At 47.8% G+C, this 7,127-nt stretch overlaps 1 protein-coding gene across 1 annotated transcript in view; it reads right to left on the bottom strand.

The window, feature by feature from the left end:
• Positions 1–7,127, bottom strand: part of TIAM1 (T cell lymphoma invasion and metastasis 1) — a 348,762-nt gene that overhangs the window by 311,010 nt on the left and 30,625 nt on the right. The gene's annotated exons all lie outside the window — the stretch shown is intronic.

Below are 7,127 nucleotides of genomic sequence, written 5' to 3'. Positions count from 1 at the left end.
GCCTTTCGGTTATTGTGAATGATGCTGCTATGAAACGTGGGTGTACAAATATCTCAAGTCTTTGCTTTCGATTCTTTTGGATACATACCCAGAAGTGGAACTGCTGGATCATGTGGTAATTCGACTTTTAATTTTCAGAGGAGGTACACCTATCTTTTGAAAATTATATCACACTTTTCCCTAACTGTAAATAAAAGAAAAGCAAGTTTTCTTTTATATTCAACTAATATTTAAAAACACCAGCTATACGCTAGGCTTTGGTTAGGTACCAGGGGTACAAGCAATCATGAGCTAAAGTCATGGTCCCCTGCCTCGCCAGGGTTTACAGTCTAGTGGGACAGACAGACAGGAATCATATCACAGGCAAATATCTTGTTTTGTCTCTATGGTGAGTGCCATGCGGGATCATAGGAGAGTACGTACCTCCCCTGCAAAGACACAAAACAGAACTGTCCAGACAAAGGCGTGTCGTCATCCGAGGTTTGACAAAGCAGAGCTGATGACTAAAAAGATTTCACAGGGAAGGGGGGACATTTCATCAAAAGAATGGCTCTGAGCTCAAACAAACAGGGAAGAAACAGATAGACAATAATACAATCGACGCAGACAGCGATGCTTCTAAGAGCAGTCATGCTACGGGGAGGTACTTCAGAGTGGCCACGAAGTGGCAGTGGCGTATTATGGGTCCATCTGAGATCCCCACGTGTCCCCCAGACGTATCGAAGTCCATAACCACTTACGATCCAGGCCCGTTGGAAATGGACCCAGTCCATTTCCGAAAGTAGTTTGCCTGGGTTTCAGTATTCTTAGGGGGGGCTTTTTTCAACTAATCCACCAGGGCCAGTTCCAGATTGACCTATAGGAGGGCAAGGGAGGCACTACTGGCGTTTGAGGTGTGACACATCGCAGGTCATTTAGCAAACTGGGCCAAATGCTAATAATTCACTCTGCCACCACTCCCCACCCACCCCCAGCCCCCGCTGCCCAACAAAATGAACACACATATTTCTAGTGGAGTCAATGCTGAGTTGAGACCCCACCCCAAGGAGTGTCAGAGCAAGCACACTAATTTTCCTCAAGATGTATGTTTGAATACACTTTGACGGAGCTTGTTCTGGACTGCCATTAACGCCTACCACCTGAGATGGGGGTCTGCCACTTAGGGAGCCACCACTGCACCCTGTGGGTGCATGGCGTGATGTCAGGCAGCCCCTCTGCATGTGACATGGAGGACGGAATGGGACCCCTGGCACAGAGGAGCAAATCCAGTTCTCCCAGAGTCCTGCAAAGCCCCGGGGGGGCCACGTGAGCACCAAGTCACCTGCATGGCACAGGAGCTGCCTCCCACCAGCTCCACTGGCACCCAAGTGTTCCAGCGCCCGTCACTGTGCCTCCCCCACACTGTCAACACAAACGCCCACGCCCAGGCAGGAAGCAAAAATAACCAGGCGTCTCATAGTGATGCCTCATCCCCCAACCCAGGGGAGCTATGCCTCCCCAATTCCCCTGAGGATCTGAGAGTGGAGAGAGCAGGGAAGGGAGGAGCAGGGGAGGGCTGGGAGGGCAGGGAAGGGAGGAGCAGGGGAGGGCTGGGAGGGCAGGGAAGGGAGGAGCAGGGGAGGGCTGGGAGGGCAGGGAAGGGCCAGGAACAGGAGAGGTACTTGGAGCAGCACCTGACCTACCCTCGGGCTCCGTCTGTGCTGTCAGGTAAAGGTCATCTTTAAAGTAGATAAAGTCAGAGGCTCTTAACCTTGAGGTGAAGCCTCTCTACATGTTCCTCTCCCTCCGGCGCAGCATTACCTAGAATGTCAGCTCCTGCTGCCAGCCAGTTTCCGAGTGCCTCTCCAGCCCGTGAATGTGGGGGATGAGTCAGCCGAAGAGGCAGACGACAGCCCCTTCCGGGCCCCTCCTCAGCCCAGAGGACCAACGAAGACCAACGTTTCTTTCTTTCAAGCAGGTATGTTAGCGCCCAAGCAGGAAAGAGTGAAAAATGACCTTTCCATGTAACCCCGGACCAGAACCGGCACCCGACGAGGCCCGTCATCAAAGGATCGCCTAATCTGAAAGGTGAAATCAAACCCTGGCGCTATGGTTCAAGAGCATGTGGAGGTCCTGACCCCTGACACCTGTGAGTGTGCCCGCAGTGGTTACCCAGGGCCGGCTCACAGCGTATCGCAGACGCTGCGGCTGCAACGACAGAAATGTATTTTCTCTCCGTTCCGGAGGCTGGAAGTCTGAGATGAAGGTGTCAGCCAGTCTGCTTTCTCCTGAGGCCTGTCTCCTTGGCTCGCGGATGGTCACCTTCTCACTGTTCTCGCAGGGCCTTCCCTCCGTGCTGGCACACCCCTGCCGTCTCTGCATGTGTCCGAATGTCCTCTTTTTATAAGGATTGGATGAAGGGTCCGTCCTAAGGGCCTCCAAACTTAATCACCTCTTCCAAGACCCATCTCTAAATACAGTCACATTCTGCATTACTGAGGGTTAAGGCTTCAACATGGGGCGGGGCAATTCAGCCCATAACAGTAACTGCACTGCTTACATGTCCAACTGGATCCCTGGAGATATGTAGTGGGTTAAGATGGGGACACAGTAGAGTAGCGTGGCTCTTAATCCAATATGACTAGTGTCCTAACGACAGAAGCAGAGGTTGGGGTGATGCACCTACAAGCCGAGGAACACCAGGGATTGTGGGTAACCTTGAATCTAAGAGAGAGGAAAGGAACAGGTTATCCCCCAGAGCTTTCAGAGAAAGCGAGGCCCTATCAACACCTTGATTTTGGACTTACAGCCCCGGGAACTATGAGAAAATAAATTCATTCTATTGTTTTAAGTCACCCAGCGTATGGTACTTTGTTGGGACAACGCCAGGAAACTAAGGCCTAAGGACCCCAGAGTGAACAGTTGGATAACACGGAAGGTTTTGACCCCTAACGCCACTTAACAATACACGGAGAGCCTCAATCAAAATTATCAGCCTTAAATAAGAGTCAAAAGTTGATTTACAATGGCACACACAGCGGAGGGATGATCGGCACTGTCTCTGTGGCTGGACTGCCTGGTAAGAGACCCCTGCTCCGCCACTCACCAGCCCCACCTAAACGTGGCTAAGTCATGCCCGCGGGGTCTTGGTTTCCTCGTCTGTAAAGGGGGTGATAATAATAAAATCTAGTTTATACTATTCTAAAAATCAAATGGGTGACATTTATAAAACAGTATACACCAGTGGAGAGTCCGAGCTATAATCAGTCCTAACAGAGTTGTCACCAAGGCACGCCTCTCTTGGTTCTGTGTGACAGCCCTTAAAACCCTGGGTCAGGCCTCTCCAACTCTGGACTGATCGATCACATGCAAACCCAGAATTCACCAGAGTCCCAGGAAGAGAAGAGCAGAAAGGAAAAATTTAATAACACTAAGGAAATACTCCGAAATTTTTAAAACCTCGAGCTGACACCTGTTTACTAGGGCAAAGGGCAAATATCTGTAAGGAAATCCCATGTGAGAATTCATTGGAAACGGATAGGCAGTTGGAACTGACTGGCAGAAATAGACAAGAAACACTATCCCAAGCGGGAGAACAGAGAGAAAAGGCAGCTCGTTAGGGTCAAATGGTAGACCTCGCCCCCCGTTAAGAACTATTACGCCCACAAGCGGCTACGGACACCCAGGTATGTAACACGAAAAATGTCTTACAAGGCACCTACATTTATTATGCAGGATGCACTGAGATTTTTTTTCCCCACTGCAATTTCCTTAGGATCATCGCAGCAGCCCTGAACAGACCGACAAACGTCTTATGACCCACAGCCCTCCTGAAACTCTTCCCCTTCTTTATACCCAGAATATTTAACTTCAGGGACTAAATTCCAAGGGAAACTTCCGGAGCCTTCTTTCTTTTCCAAAGTCTAAAGAATCTTCTCTAAACATAGGAAAACTCGAAGGTTCCAGAAAAACATCGGGTAAGACATTACACGAAATTAAAGAAAATGCAGGGTGTCCACTCTGTGATAATAAAGTTTAACACTGACTCTCTTCCAGCCTCATTCTTGTCTTCGAGAAAGCTATTTTGTCTGATAAACTTTTATAAGCATGTGCCATACATGTGTTCCGCGCATACGCAGGTACCATGTAGCAGGCACTATTTTAAGCTGCTCACAAACATGAACTCATTTCATCTTCATAATGACCCTCTGAGATGCATGAACTGCGTAATGCCCATTTTACAGAAGAAACTAAGACCCTGAGAAGCCACTTGCCCAAAGTTAGAATTCAAGCCCAGGCGACTGAGCTCCATGCTTACCTACTACGCTATGCTGCTTTAATTGATCTCTTAATTTTCTCACAATCTCAGATGCCCTCCTTCATTATTAAGACTTCCCTTCGAGTTTCAATGCTAAATGAGTTTCCTGCAAAACGCAAAGTTTTCAACATTAAATGTATAGCTTAAGAGAGATAACTGAATATAACATTATATTAGTTTCAGGTGTACAACATAAGGATTCTATATATTGGGAAATGATGACGAGCCACGGTAAGTCTAGTTAACATCCCTCGGCACAATGCAAACGATTAATCAGTGCAACGCAGCTCCCCAAGAGGGTAAGCCACGAACTCCCAGTCAGTAGTGGCCCTTCCTCCCAAGTTCTTCAGCAGTGGAATCAGACTGTCAACGTACGCTCCTTAGCAACCAGAAAACGGACCTTGACTGGAAAAGTGAAATTCTGAATTTATTTTAAAGGAGTCTCTTGTACAGGAATCATGCTGTCGTGATTGTTTTCTCTATATCAGACCAGATCTGCTTGCTCATACAGGTTCCAGCACCTTCCTCCGAAGGCTGCAACAGAGGAACATTTCTGGGGGGAAAAAAATCCTTTTGTATCTCAAAACCTGTTCTGACCACCTCCTCCTCCCCACCCTATCCGTGTCTTTCCACCTCATGATCTAAGAGTTGAAATTAAGAACAGACTCACCGACTTAGAATCAAAGATGTTTGCTCCAAAATGTAATGCAAACCCAGAACTAAAAAAAAGGAAAAACTGTTTTCGACTGAAAAGGCAACTATCCAACCAAACTGGTTGAACAAGAGAATCTGCAAATTCTAGGTTCTTGTTTCTAGAATCCTAAAGGTAAGCTCAGGGCCAGGAATGAGAAAGAAAATAAAAGCTCATTTTGATTTAAATGTTAATATGACCACAGTCCTCAAACCCTCCAGGATCTGAAATGCAGAGCCCATTCCTGGAGGTCAGTGTATGCAGGAGGCCACTCAGCTAGGTGGGACCACAGGACAAAACCAACTTTGTGCCAGCAGAAAGCCAGTGTTGGAAGTCGAGAGTTGCTTGCAACTCTCATTGTTTCTCTCACACCTGTACGTGCAGCTCCCAAATCCACTGCGCAGTTCCGACACAGAAGCGGGTGGAATGAACTCACCCGGTTTGGCGACTCTGCCCAAGGGCACTCAGACTTTCCACAGAGGTAACTACACTATTACAGAAAGCAAAACCCCTCCGTCCTCTACCTTTCCCAGTTTCTTCACTATCCAGCCACAGGCCACCCCTCCAAAATCAGGACCCACCATTCCATTCCCCACCCACCACACATACCTTGTTTTCCTGGAATGCCTGCTCCACCTTCTTCAACCATCTAGGAAAATCTGACCCATACTAACAAGGTCAGCTGAAAAAGCCCCACCTCTGTGAAGTTTTCTCGACCTCTAGGTTGGAGCAGATACTCTGTCCTCCATGACCCTACTGCACGGTGGATTTCAAAGGATGGTACCTGGACCAGCAGCATCATATTGAAATTCTTGCCCTCCACCCCAGACTTGCTGCCTCAGAAACTCTGGGCCAGCAGCCTGTGCTTTAACAAGCCCTCCAGGTAGTTCTGATGGCTGCTCAACCTCGGCACCCACCTCGATAGCCATCATCGATGCTTTATTCCGCTTCTACCCACATTGCTTAGGAGCTCCACCTTCCAAGTCCCTCAGAGCCTGGCATACGCCAGGCACTCAAGAAACACATGCGTGTTGAATTAACCTAATGAACCTCTTCCAGAACCGAAAGGGCAGTGTGAAATCAGCGACTTTACAGGCTACCAAACCTCTACCACCAGGTCTAGGCACTCAATGGTAGCACAGCCAGGAATCTTGTAGAATAAAACCGGAGTTGGTCAGAATTTCCCTGAAATAAGTGATTTAAGAAAAGTGAATGCAAGGCTCCCTGTCACAGCCATTTGTTTAAGGGAAGATACCGTGAGCAGATTTGAAACGCACACTCAGGGAATGTTGAGAGCGAGGTTTTTTGTGTGTGTCTCAGAAGGAGTCTTCGCTGGCTCCAAGGGCAAGGTCGAGTTGAAACATCCCCATGGGCTCCCAAAGAAAGAGAATTACCTAAGTGTAATTAACCCATAATATCTGGCATGACTTCCTCTGGCCTCATCGGAACTTCTAATTCCAAGTATCAACCAGGCAAAACGACACGACTAAGTCCATCCAGAATAAAAAACTGAAGACTAAGAAGAGATGGACAAAAGGATGTTAGAATAAAACTGAATGAGGGTCAGGGTGATACAGCGGAAAGTTCTTAGAAATATAGTACGTTAGTATGTAGTGGGCTTCTGTTTTGTGCCTAACACAGAGCCAAGGACCTAAATACTCACAGGGCGAGGTTAAGACCATAACTGTTCCCTGCGCCACAATCACAGGTGATCTGTATACAGACCTTTAAGACAACCCATCACATAAAAACACTGGTGGAGAATACTGCTACTACTATTCCTCATGGTGGAAGGCTAAAAAGGACCCCCCGCCAAAGATATCCGCAGACCCTAATCCCCAGAACCCGTAAATATTGTATTATATGGTAAAAGATATGATTAAGGATCTTAACCAAATGCAATCACACATATCCCAGTAAAATGAAGGCAGAGGGAGATTTCACGGATGTGAGGAAAAGACACACCAGAAAAAGGAGACACACAAGCCAAGGAATGCCGCAGTGACCATCAGGTGGAAGAGGCAAGGTACAGATTCTCCCCCTAGAACCTCGGAAGCCCTGGGCCCTGCTGACATCTTGATATTGAGCGAGAGACACTGACTTTGGACTTCTAGCCTGCAGAAATGGAAGGGAACAAAC

This window comes from Pteropus vampyrus, unplaced genomic scaffold (genome assembly GCF_000151845.1).
Source record: "Pteropus vampyrus isolate Shadow unplaced genomic scaffold, Pvam_2.0 Scaffold233, whole genome shotgun sequence".
Lineage (NCBI taxonomy): Eukaryota > Metazoa > Chordata > Mammalia > Chiroptera > Pteropodidae > Pteropus > Pteropus vampyrus.
Note: the sequence above shows the minus strand (reverse complement) of the source record. Positions and strands in the feature narration are given on the sequence as shown.